A 14,232-nucleotide genomic window follows, 5' to 3' on the forward strand; every position below is an offset into this window, starting at 1 on the left:
ATAGGCCTTGTTGTGTGAATGGGCTTTGGGGTGAAAGAGATTCTTGAGGGTGCAGATGGATCTTAGGGTACTGATGAGCCTTGTGAGCCCTTTTATGGAACTTGACCAGATATTGTGGACTGGCCTCCAGGAGGATGGTGGGATGGGACTTTTATGAGGATGGCCTTTTGGCATGATTTGTCTTTGGACAGGGAAGGGCCTTGCGAGGGAACGGGTCTCAGGCAAGGAGCAATGATAATTATTGGATAAGGTGACAGGTAAGAAGCATGTTTGATTTCATTAACTTTAGCTGTTCTCTCATATAAAACACAAAGGTGTCAAAAACTATTGATTATGTCATAATAGGTTAATTCTAAATTCTTTACCAGCTAATTATACGATTACCAAAACAAGAAGTGATTCTCAAAAATAGCAATATTGTTGCAATTAATTCCAACTGAATGTTTTGGATGAGTCAGCATTTTGAGTAGTTCTTCTCATTTTGGAAAGGGGCTAGTAGTGGCAATGGCCACCAGAGAGAGGACCTTGTATCAGGGACAGCCTTTATAATGTTGGGATGGGACTCCAGTAGGAACAGGTCTTGTGGTGGGAATGGGCCGTGACACAGTGATGGACTTTGAGGTGGAGATGAGAATTGTGGTTGGGTGGCCGGAGAAAAGCCCTTCAGGGAGGGTGGGGATGGGTCGTAGGTGAGATTACCTTTAGGTCAGGATAGGCCTAGAGAGGGAATGAGTCCCAGCCAAGAATCAATGCTGTTTATTGGGTGAGGTGCAAGGATATAAACATGTTTGGTAAGATCATCCTTTTCTCAGGTCTTCCTAAATTGCGCCAGTATATGGGATTGCATAGATGTATTTTCTAGATATACAATTTTCCATCAGTTTGCAAATGGCCCGATTTGGTTGGTGTTTATTTTGTAGGTGGTACTACCAACTCTTTGCTTATTAATGTGGGCTATCAACAAAGAGTCTGTACTCATCTGGGTACAATGGCGTTGGCAGTAGTGATGGTGCAGTTTTAGATGCTCGCTCATCTTTGTGTTGTTCTGTTTGTCTTGTTTTCTGTGCGCTCTGGGGCCTCTGGTCAAAGTAATAAAATAAAGTAAACTAAACTTGTCATGTAATGACATCTTGTACTGTCTGATATGTGACACAAATTCTTTTTGTCTAAGACACTGTGCACAGGTAGGATCAACTTTTCATTAAGAAAACAGCCTCGGTACCTGACTTTCATTCTCCTCCTGCTCAGAATCTCTGCTTTCCAGCAGCAATGAATGTTCCTGGCAGGACTCCTTACATATTACAATTGATTGATACATTTACGTGGTAATTGTTTTCTAAGTGGAGTTTTTCATCCTTAGGGGGGTGACAACATAGAGACCACAAGATTCTCTAGTTCAGAAGCTGCCGCAAGCCTTTATGAGGGGACGAATCTTGGGGTCATCTAAAATTTTCTGTGTCTTTCTTATTGTTAAATGGTGGACTCCTTAACCATCATCCATGTTGGCATCATCATCATTAATGTCTGATTTAGGGGATTAGGGCATTGGCAATGGAGACAGTGAATATTCAAACCCCTACTGCTGTTCAACTACACCATGTGTTGTTGTTCCCTGATCTTCAGTGGATTAGATCTGCACCCCTCCCTCTTGAGATAGGTAATGAAAACGAAAGGTCAAGTTCCTCTGTTGGTCTCAGTGGATATTCATCGTTGTGGTGCAATAGGGATGCATACTGCATTGTACTGGTGTATGTTCTCATGAGCAACTTGTGACTGGGGTGGAATGTGAGCTTAATGATATCATCAACTGACTGGCCGTGTGCAATTTTGGGAACCTCAGCGTACAAAACAAGTTTGGTTGCAGATGCGAAAAGACCATGAGCAGCAGGTCTCTACCAGCTTGTTGATCATATCGGGCTCCAGACATTTGTAGCTATTGCCTCCATCAGTAACTGAATGGTATCTCCTGCCACCATGCATCTGTCCCATAAACATCACTTAGACATGAGTCTTGAACAGCTGCTCTCAAGGAATCTCTGGTCTTCCTACACCTCCTTCAAGTGTTCCTCAATACACCATGTGTCTCATTCACTCATGTAAAGCATCAAATAATGAATAGTAACTACCTACTTCCTCAATCTCTGCTACATTCTTCCACAACAAACCAGCAAGGGTCAGTCTCACATAGCATTTCCTCAGGGTTTCTCTGTTCTCCCTTAAACGTGTCACCCGGTGGCAGGAGCATCATTCATAAACTCCAAGAGATGTAAACAGAACAAATTCATGACTCCATGAATCTCTTCTACTTTATCTTACGAACATTGCGTGAGTGTAAGTCTCAAGTGAGATGTCCTTAGAGATTCTCTTCTCTTCCTCTGAAGTGTCACTCAACGGCATGTCAGTATCTTTCAGCATACTGCATCTCTGTTACATTCTCCCACAAAAATCATGCGAGTGTGAATCTCGTACAATCTGACACGAGGGAGTCTCTGGTGCTCCTTCTCCTCCCAAGTGTTATCTGAAGGCACATGTCTGAAATATTGCCATCTGTCAGGGGTGTAGAAGTCCTGTCTTTATTTATTTGTTTTAATTAATAAAATGATGCAGGTTATTCCATCTCAGAAGGGGTTATCTGCTAGCCTGATCTCTCGTACAGATGTTCCATGATAAAAGCATAGTTTCCACATGTGCACTGCTGAATTAGTATCCTGATCTGCAGCACATACTCTCCAGTGGCCCAGAGAAGGTCCAAGGCTCAGTGTTGCTCATTTGACAACAGCGTTGACAGCCAAGTCAATTAGGCACAGATCCTGCATTTAAAGTCTTCACCTCTATTCTAAAACCACAAAGTCATGAGCATTGACTACACTGCTGCTAGTGTAATCTGTAAGCATACAACCATTACTAAATGTTGGGTATGGTGTATAGCAATCCACACAACTATGAGAAACCATATCAGATTGATATCATACATGTGTCAGCATTGTGAGCCCAGGTCTGATTGCATATAGTCTGGTCGGGCAGCCTTACCCTACCACTTGCAGGGCAGGAAGCTGAATGGCTGGGCCTCTCCTTTTCATCCTTTTTGAGGTCTGGTAATATGTTTCCCCAGCAGAACAGCCTACCAGAAGGTGCTGACCTGGCAAACGGGAATCAAAGCACACACCCATCCCAAAAGGACTAGCCTCAAACCAGACTGCTACATACCAAAAGGGCCTTTCTGATGCTATTGAAAAAGAAAGGGGATGGAGTTAGTGTAGACAGAGGGAGCTCTGCATAGCCGGAGGAAGATTCCACCATTCTGTTTCTCTCTTGATGCCACCTCACTTCCTGTCCACTCCACTTCCTTTATCACAGAGCACTTTCGGTATTATGTCAGAAGGAAGACCATTTGTGTCAAGGATAAGAACTGGACCCTTTAAGGCAGGCCTGCTTTAGTGCAATCACCTGTGGACCTTTGCCTATAAAAGAGGGAGTGGCAAGCGCCTTCTTTGATTCACTCTTGAAAAAACACCTGAGGAAGAGTTCTTCTAAAGCCTTCTACCACAGGTGAAGACTGAGAGTCCAAGGCATATACAGGCTCTGCACCTTACTCATCCCCAGGAGACATTGGGGGGATTGGCTGCTATAGAATGTCCTGCCTCTCTGCCAGCAACACTGGTACTCAGGACCTCACTAACTGAACTGAAGGAACCATGCAGCTGTGTGCTAGCCTCCTCTATGTTTGGAGCCACAATAACAAGGACTAATCTTAAACTTGAGGCCCTGGATTGGGACTCACATCAATCTGGGGGTCAAGGAAGCCAGGATCACTGTGTTGTTGGGTTGATACCACTACAAGCCATGATTTGAGCCTGTTTGCCCCTGTTAAACCTCAAGGACCTTCTTGAGCAGACTTTCACACTCGACAGGCCTTTTAGCCATTGTACTGCACTTTTGAACCATGTCCACACTGCACAGCGCCAGGTGAGTATGTGGTTGCCCATGCTCAACCCTGAAGCTCATCGTGGGACAACTCTCTTTCAATAAACTTTTCATACTAACAGCATCTTTGTTGCAAATCTTCACTGACAGTCAAGCCTACTCTTGTGGACTCACCAAACTGCAAACTTTGAACACGCACCACACAGCCTTATTCTTACTGCGTAACCAGTCACCAGCATTTTCACCATTGAATTGGCTGTCGAAGCGACCCTGGTGGCCTTCATTATCCAAACCACATTGAACAACTGTTCAAATTGCTTTTTGCAACACCAGCATCTTTGGTGCCAATCGGCATCAACAATTGAACTGACCCTGGTGGCCTCATGAAACCACAACCCTCAGACGCTGCTATGGACTGCCCAACACAAACAGTGCTTGCAGTCACTACTATCTTCGTCAAATGAACTGTTGAACTGACAATGGTGGTCCACACTATACGAATTTCATCAAATCGCTACTAACCCCAGCTCAAACTCAACACCTGCTCCCTATCCTGAACTACATGGCCGCTGCATTCAAACCTGATTCAAACTGCAAAAACAGTACCAAGAATCTTGGTTTGACACTGTTGACCTGCCAAGAACAACATATGGCACTATTAACTAATAAATGCCCCTTTATGAATTTTTGTGCCCTAAAGACTGGTTAGGTCACCTTAATCCCTTTTGAACACAAGAGCATATCCTTTTAAAGAATATTGTGGTTGCTTATTGCCTTTCTCGCCCTGTTTCATTAACCAGAGTGCTGCATCTTTCTATCTTTGCATATTCTGTGTTCTTTCACAGTTCTGTGTATTGTTTTTGTATTTAGTTATTATTGCAGAAGGTGTATTAATAATGTATATATATTTTTATAGAACCTTGTTTGAACATCCCTTCATTTTGAACTGTTTTACTTTGCTGTTCGGTTGCTACTGGGTCACATTCACACCCTTATTAAAAGTACAGTCTTCCCTCAGCCCAGGTTAGCACAAAAGGTAAAGGAGGTATATCTCTTAACTGTGCCTGTGTTACCTTTATAATTGGGTTGCCTTTTGTTTTGTGGAAGCGTGAGGACGGAATAAGCAATGTAGCCCCTAATCATCCTATGAGCATTTTTAAAAAAATTGCATTGTGAAAAAAAACAGGCCTTTTCTCCCCTATTTAGGATTCTCAAACTTAGGTGTGTTTTCCCCGTGTTGTTATAATATGCAATGTAGGAGTATTTTTTTAAAAATATTGCATTGTGAAGAAAAAAAAAAAACAGGCTTTTTCTCCCCTATTTAGGATTCTCAAACTTAGATATGTCTTCTCACCTGTCTCATACTGGCGCATTTTGAAAACTCTTTATCCTGAGGTTCTTTTCTGTCCTATTGCGCAACTTGCTGGCCTCTCGCTGTCTTGTCTGCCTACTCTAGTGTCCTTTGCTAGTGTCTTCCCCTCTCCCTTCCACCCCTCTCCTCTCCCACCTACTCTATGGTGCTCTCTGTCTCTCCTATCTTTTCTAACTGCTTCTCTATTGACTATCATGCTCTCCTCACTAAATCTGGTAGGAAGAAGTGCTCTCCTCACTAAATCTGGTAGGAAGAAGTTTAAAAAGGACATCGCTGACACTTACACCAGTGCCTCCTCCAAGGAAACTCTCACCGACATCCTCTTTGTCGTCCCTTCGCCAGACCTATGGACCCTTCATATGGTCCTGGTGCTCTCCCCTTTCTCCTCTTCTCCCATTAATGGTGGCACCCGCTGGGACACCCTCCTGGCATCCTTCAATTCCTCTAAGATCATCATTAATGTTTACTCTAATGGGACCATTCTGGTCCAAGGGCCTCAGGCCAACCTTCACCTCTTTGATAGACGCTTCCCGCTCCTCATCAACTTCCTTTCTTCCCCTACTGTCCCCGCTCCTCTTTCTGTGACTACCTCGCCTCCCCGCTCTGCTTCCTTGTTGGCTACCTTGCCTTCCCCTTCCCTCTCTGCCCTCTCTCGGGCTGCTTCTACACCTCTGCAGGGCGTACCGCTGATCTGTACCCCTCCCCGGAAGTCCTTCAAGGATGTCAATCTTCTCCATATTGCCACTCTAAACTCTTGCTCTGCTGTCAAACACTCCTGTGATATCTGCTGCCTTCTGGACGAACTTGACCTTGATGTCCTCAGTCTCACCGAAACCTGGTTCACGGCCAGCTCTGTCACAAGGTTTGATACGCTCCTACCTGATGGCTACAAGATCCTCTCCTCACCCAGGGCCAACCGCTCTTCCCTGAGTTCCTGCCTCTGTCACTCCTACACAGGCCTACTCCTCTTTTGAATGCCTCGTCTGCAGGCTCTCTCTCTCCCCTAACCATTCTTACTGTGGCTACTCTCTATCGGCCACCTGGTCAGATTTCATCCTTCCCCTCTGAGTGGGCGGACCGCCCCTCCTCACTCCTGGCCTCAACTACTCAACTCATCCTTCTTGGAGACTTCAACATCCACCTGGATGCCTCCTGTCCTCCCTCTGGACTCTTTTGCGTCCTCTGTGGCTCTCTCTTATTCACTATTCTCCACTCTGGCCCGGCTCATTCTGCAGGGAACACTCTTGATATTCTGATCTCCTCAGACCTTCCCCTCTCTCCTCTCTCCTGGAGAGATCACTTTCTCCTCTTATCCCACCTCACCCTCCCTTCCCCTGAGGCCAAGCCACTTCCATCACTGCCACCCACCTTCTTGGTCATCCGACCCATGAAGCGCATGTTAGTGGAGGCTTTTGCTGCCACCTTTTCACCCCCCTTACCCTTTTGGCTGACTCTCATGCTGACACAGCCCTCTCCATGCTCCACTCTGCTATATCCGATACTGTTGATATCTTTGCCCCTGTCATGAGAATCCGCCTGAAGAGCAAAGCCAAGTGCAACTCCTGGTAAGACTCAGACCTCGTCACCCTAAAACGCAAGTGTAGGGTGGCCGAGAGGAAATGGCGTACTTCATGTACATCCTCTGACAAACGAAGCCTGCTGCCTGCTGCAAAGGCAATACTGGCTCTGTGTCCTAACCAAGAAGAGAGCTCATATCCAAGCCTGCGTCTCTGTGGGATCTAACAACTCGGCTGAACTCTTTAAAATCTGCAAGGAACTTGCCAAACCTGCAACAGTCTCTACCTCTCCTGTCCCTTCTGTACTGCACTGGCCACTCACTTCATCTCTAAACCTCAGGACATCCTGTCCTCTCTCTCTTCCTATCCCCTCCCTCCCCCAACTCCCTGCTCTTCTTCTGGCCTTTCTGCAGCCACCTCTCTAGCCAAGTCTGATCTATGAAGGTCTCGTCGAAACAGGTTCACCCCTGTTCCTCCAAAACTATCAAGGACCACATCAACTCCCTGGCTCCTGCCCTGGCTGATTTCTGCAATCATTCCTTCGCCACTGGAATCTTCCCATCCTCCCTGAAGCACTTCCTTGTGCACCCTCTTCTTAAGAAACCATCTGCCGACCCCTCCTGCACGGCTAACTATCAGCCATCTCTCCTTTCCTGGGAAAGCTCATGGACAAACTGACCTTCTCCAGCTTAATCTCCACACTGAATCTGTTGTCTGTCTTCATGACCATCAGTCTGGCTTCAGAGCTGCCAGAAGCACGGAAACTACTCTCCTGAACATCCGTGAAGACCTGCTCTACAGCCTTGACTCGAACACCCCTTGTATCCTCATCCTGCTTGATCTCTCTTCTGCCTTTGACACTATTTTATTTATTTATTTTTATTTATTTGCATTTGTATAGCGCACTTGCAGCCCAGGGGCATCGAGGTGCTGTTACAAGTAGTTGTAGGGCTTTTGATTCAGATATTACACTGTTGACCAGAGGTCTCTGGTTACACAGATACAAGCATAAATACATGTGATGCATGATATGCATTATACAGTTTACAGCCGAAAGTCAGGTACATTTCATACAAAGAGCTTGGTTTTAATGGCTTTGTGGAAGGCTTGGTGGGACTCAATCATTCTTACGTGAGGTGGCAGTGCATTCCAGTGAATGGCAGCCCGGGTGGGAAAACTGGACCCACCGGCGAGCACCTTACGCGTTTTGGGCATGACAATCGTGTTGGAGTAGAACCTTCTTAGTGGTCTAGTGGCAGTATGCTTGGTGATTCTTTGTGTCAGGTAGGGTGGAGCAAGTTCATGGAGACATTTGTGGGTGAGGGCGAGTGTTTTGAAGACAATCAACCATGCCATCCTGCTCAATAGTCTCCATGATAACATGGGTATCACTGGTCAGGCTCTGGCGTGGCTGACTTCTTTCTTCTCCGACCGACCCTCCTACGTCCAACTTGGGTCCTTCCTCTCCGCTCTCTTTTTCTCTACCTGTGGTGTCCCCCAGGGGTCTAACCTCTCTCCCTGGCTGTTCAACCAATACCTGGCAGTCCTTGCCCACTGCATCACTGCTCTCTGCCCCAACTTTCTGTGCTATGTGGACGACACCCCACTCATCTTCAGGCTACCCTCGGGCTCCTCCTCTACTTCCCTTATCTCCGGCTGTCTCTCTGCTATCCAGGAGTGGTGTGCCACCAATGACCTCTGCCTTAATGCCAGGAAGACTGAGATTCTTCTCATCGGCACACCTACTCCCTCCTTTCTTGTAGCTCTCTGACCAGCTTCTCTTGACCCCCTTCCTGCTTCCACCTGCAAGGCTAAAAACCTTGAGGTCATTTTTGACTCCACACTCTCCTTCTCTCCTCACATCTCTGACGTCTCTAAGAAGTCACACTACCAGCAGCACCTCCTCAGAGGTATTCTTCTTTTCCTCTCCTTCCCCCAGAAGCTCCCTGTCTCCAGAGCTCTGGCTCTCTCTAGACTGGACTATTGCAACAGCCTCTTTCTAAATCTGCCTGTTTCTACTCTCCGCCCTCTGCAACTTATCCAGAACAGTACTGCAACACTTGTCCTTGGCCTCAAGCCCAGGGATCGTATCTCCCCAGGACTGAAATCTCTGCACTTTCACCAAGGTATGTCACTAAGCCCCAGCAATCTGCCACTATCTGGGTTACTCTTAGTGCATTAGGCGCGGCAACCACCTCAATTCAATTTTTGTTTGTTTGTGCATTATAATACAAACGCGAGCGTTTGCTGCACTTTACAATCCCTGCAATGCTTTGGCTGTCCTTTGATTGAGCCTCAAACCACTTGACCACCATTACAGCACACAAGGCTGTATCTACTCCAAGATGGCCGCCCGTGCCCTCTGAAGCCTCCCCTCTCTGTGCTTCCTTCCTCTGTCCGGAGACGCCGGATGATTGGCTCTACCAGCCTACTTCTTCACCCATCAGTCGCCGGAAGGCGCAAGCCGGCCCTTCCTGGAAATGCCCTGAGGGTAAGGCCAGCAACTGTCCGGAGACTGTCCCGAGCCGACCAGAGCCCAGGGCCATACCCCCTGCGTGTATTCCCTGAGACTGTGAGTAGCCAATGACTGCCTAAACTCACTGCATATGCAAAGCTACATGCGCAACTTAACTTTGTCACCCCATTACTTTAAGACTAATACGGAGTGCCACTCAGCAAGAACCCCTATTTTACATCCTGACTCCTAATGCACTCTGCTTTGTGTTGCACATGTCCATTTCACACTTTACTCTATCCTCCCTGCCAATCTGATTCCAGGTGATCTACTGCCTGTGTACTCTGAACTATTGCCTTACTGGCCCACATTACTAAACACTTCTTCATCACGTGTGGTAGCCAAGGTATCTGCCTAGTCCCCACAGTACAGTGCATGGTTCTTATGCATCCGACGATGCCAGAATTGTTAGTCTCACGCTGCCACATATGCTAATTGCCAGCAGCATTAGACCACAGAATTCTAATGTTTGCACATGCATTTTTAGCCCTAGCGTGCATTTTGTATTTTGGTACATTGCGCTGTACCCTATGGTCACCAACAGACCACTTTTATGTCTGTGTGGCGTATTATGGCACTAGTAGACCACCTCATAACTGTATTGTGCCTCATGGTCACTAGTAGACCACCTCATAACTGTATTGTGCCTCATGGTCACTAGTAGACCACCTTATAACTGTATTGTGCCTCATGGTCACTAGTAGACCACCTCATAACTGTATTGTGCCTCATGGTCACTGGTAGACCACCTCATAACTGTATTGTGCCTTATGATCACTAGTAGACCACCTTATAACTGTATTGTGCCTCATGGTCACTAGTAGACCACCTCATAACTGTATTGTGCCTCATGGTCACTGGTAGACCACCTCATAACTGTATTGTGCCTTATGATCACTAGTAGACCACCTCATAACTGTATTGTGCCTCATGGTCACTAGTAGATCACCTCATAACTGTATTGTGCCTTATGGTCGCTTACAGACGACCATTTCAATTGTGTTGTGCCTCATGGTCGCTTAGAGACCACTGCTCAATTGTGTTGTGCCTTATGGTCGCTTAGAGACAACCGTTCAATTGTGTTATGCCTCATGGTCGCTTACTGACTATTGCACTACTGTGCTGTGCCTCGTGGTCGCCTAGAGACCACTGTACTATTGTGTTGCAAATACGCCTTTTTGATTGCCCCTTAGCGCATCTCATAGCCTTTAACAAACTACATTCCACGGTATTCCGGTAGTGAAGTGATGACACAAACATAGTTACTGCCACAGGGCACTGTACTGCTAAATGTCTCCTTGGATTACTGTATCTTGGGCTAGAAATGCTAACTTAAACCTAGATATCGTCATAGGGCTCTGTACCAAGTGACTCCCTAAACTAATGTACCTTGGACTAGAAGTGCTGATTCCAACCTAGATATTGCCATAGGGCTTTGTATTGCCATTGTACCTAGTACTCTTAAAATGTACACTACCAGGAGCCCATTGTCCTGCATTACCCTTATCCTAGCTACTACTCTGCTAACAATTACATTGGTAAACTATCACCCTCCCACCATCACACTAGTATCATACCCACTTGGGATTAACACAGAAAGGCTCTCCAAATCAACTATGCAAGAATTACTGTTATCTCTACCATGCATGACTACTGTCAGAAACAGCAGACTCCGGGCAAGACTACCTAAATTATATGAACCACTTGCCAGAACACTAGCACCTAGCAACAACAGATCCCAAATCTCACTTGCCACCAATACTAGCAAAGCCAAAGGCAACCAACTATAAACCACACAGACGATAACACCAGCCAGCCCACCTTGCCATGTGCTTAAAGGAGCTTTAATAAATGCTAGATCCCTGATAGCACACGCCATTGAGATATCAGAGATCATACAGCTAGAACAATTAGACCTATTAGCAGTAACTGAAACTTGGTTGCACGCCGCCGCAGGCCCTGCGCTATCCCTAGCGATCCCTAAAGGTTACACCATCCTCAGATCAGACAGAACTGAGGCACGAGGTGGTGGAATTGCACTCATTGTAAAAGACAACTTACCAATCAGACTTATACCACACTTGGATACCAACTCGTGCGAGAATTTATCAGCCAAACTTAATCTAAATTGCACCCAAACTCTTACAATCCACCTTATATATAGACCACCTAATTCCATAGGGACTTTCGAAGATGACCTATCCAATATCATAGCAAATAACTTAAAAAACTCCTCCCAAGTTATTCTATTAGGAGACTTTAATTTAGGATATAATGACCCTAAAGACGTACATGCATCTTCTGTGGTAAATATCCTCAGAGAACAAGGTCTCACCCAAAAAGTAGTGGACCCTACACACTCAAAAGGAAGAACTCTGGATTGGATAGCGGAACATAACTGTAATGCGACCATCACTTCCAATTCACCTGTGTTATGGTCAGACCACCATCTCATAACTTTCACCCTTAACATTGAGAAAACTATTGCCCCGCCCGCTCCACTAGCTCCCCCAGTCCCTACTCGCAACAAAAAAAGCATCACTTGTGATAAACTACTCCCCCTCATCTTACCTACCCTCAATGCCCTCCCAGAAAATCTGGGACCAGATGCCTTGATCAAAGTATTCAACAATACTATGACCACTTCCTTGGATACTATTGCGCCATTTAAAATTAGGAAAAGCAAACCGAAGGCGCACCTCAACTCTTGGTACACACCCCATCTAAAAACATTACGTACCAAAAAAAGATCATGCCAACTACGATGGACAACTCACCCCTCTGAAGAAAATAAAACAAATCTGCGCGTTATCTCTGCCCTCTACAAAAAAGAAATACTCCTTGCCAAACGCGAATCCTACAATTCAAGAATAGCCCAAGCTAATTCTAGTACTAAGGAACTCTTTGCTATCCTCAAAGAACTTGAAGCACCCATCCCTGTACCTGACAACTGCATTAAGGACAAAACTTGGTGTGTAAACATTCAACAAGCATTGACAGGTAAAGTTGCTACCCTTCTAACAAAAATTAAGAATAAAAAAGCCTCACTATCAACCAACTTGCCTAACAATACTATTATATCCCCCCCCACCACTTCTGACACACTAACTCGATTCAAATTTTCAAAAGTCACTATCCTCGAAACAGAAAAGACAATACTCTCACTCAAACCGTCTAACTGCCACAGTGATCAGTGCCCGGCCCAACTTATAAAGGAGGCAGCCAGAGATCTATCACCTTTCGTTACCAAATTGATCAACGCTTCATTTAGGACCAACTGCATCCCTACTAACCTCAAGGAATCTTGGGTGCTCCCCTTACTATAGAAACAAACCTTAGACCCTCTAATTCCTATGATCTACAGTCCCATTACTACGGTACCGTTCCTCCTGAAAATCTTAGACAAAATAGCCTATCTACAAATTCAGAAATACTTAGAATCCAATCATCTGCTGGGATCTAGACAATCAGGCTTCCGGCCCCAACACGGGACTGAAACTGCGCTAATTGATTTGAAGGCCCAGATTGACGACCTCAGGGACAGGGGCGACCTAGCTCTACTCTTGCTCCTGGACTTATCAGCCGCATTCGACCTGGTCGATCACCAGGTCTTGTGCAGCCACCTGGTTTCGGCAGCACACTTCACCCCTGAAGCTATTGCTTGGATACAATCCTTCCTTAGTGATCGTACCATGAGAGTATTCTCTCCTATTGCTTCAGCTCAGCTGACCCTATCCCTATCACGTGTGGTGTCCCCCAGGGTTCTTGTGTCTCACCTACCTTATATAACATTTTCACTAAGCCCCTTTTTGATGATCTGGATCATCTAGGTATCACCTACACTAACTATGCAGATGATACACAGATCCTCCTACCAATTACCGGTGATTATGAAAAGGATTTGGCCTTGGTAAATAAGGTTTACCTCATCATCCAGGCATGGATGGCCTCCCATGGACTATGTCTGAATGATGACAAGACAGAGATCATCATCCTGGGTACACAACTATCACTAAAGAAACTAAGCCCTAATTATTCTGCCTTTTATCGTCTATAACAACATTATTACAACTGCCAAGGATGTAAAAACACTAGGATTTTACCTGGATTCTGCCCTATCGTTTAACAAACAGGTAAACAAGCTGTCCTCGGCCACAGCCTATACCTGTAAATTAATCAGAGCTGGTAGAACCTTCCTTTCCAATGCTAGCTGCATCACCCTTGCTAGAGCTCTTATATTATCAAGACTCGACTACTGTAATGCCATGTACATTGGGGCAAGTAAACAAACCACTAAGAAAATCCAACTCCTGCAAAACAACGCCCTTAGAGCTGCGCTAGGAATTGCGAGGAGAGACCATATCTCGGACACTAGAAGAGCTCACAACTTGCTCTCTACGATTGACAAAATAAAACTTAAAGTTGCCTCCCTGACTCATAAATGTGTCAACGAAGCAACCCCTCGCTATCTTATGGACAGAATCATCACTAAACCTAAGACAAGACTAACTAGACATTCAAATACTAACTGTCTCCTGACCCCCAGATTCAAACTAGCCAGAGTAGGAGGCAACAGCTTCCAGGTCAAGGCCACCCAATTATGGAACTCACTCCCCACCTCACTCAGACTAGAACCATCCTACACAAAATTTCGCCACACCCTTATAAAAATGCTCAAAGACTCTGATGACTAAGTGGTCCTTGGCGTTTACCCTCGTCACCTAGATCCTATCCTCTTTTACTTCAGACTCCAACTGGTATGCCGTCTATAAAGACTGGGCATAATCTTTTCTTATTCATATTGTATATATATTCTCTGCGCTATTTTTATGTAAAATGTAAATAATTGTAAAAATGTTATCCTTACTATGCTTGTTGACTATACTGTAATTTCTATCTATGTA

General features: G+C 45.5%; 1 protein-coding gene across 2 annotated transcripts in view; it reads left to right on the forward strand.

Annotated features, from left to right (window-relative positions):
• The window catches only part of PKHD1 (PKHD1 ciliary IPT domain containing fibrocystin/polyductin), a 4,356,595-nt gene that overhangs the window by 3,893,606 nt on the left and 448,757 nt on the right, over positions 1–14,232 (forward strand). The gene's annotated exons all lie outside the window — the stretch shown is intronic.

This window comes from Ambystoma mexicanum, chromosome 4p, assembly GCF_040938575.1.
Source record: "Ambystoma mexicanum isolate Mex_15411 chromosome 4p, UKY_AmexF1_1, whole genome shotgun sequence".
Taxonomy (NCBI): Eukaryota; Metazoa; Chordata; class Amphibia; order Caudata; family Ambystomatidae; genus Ambystoma; species Ambystoma mexicanum.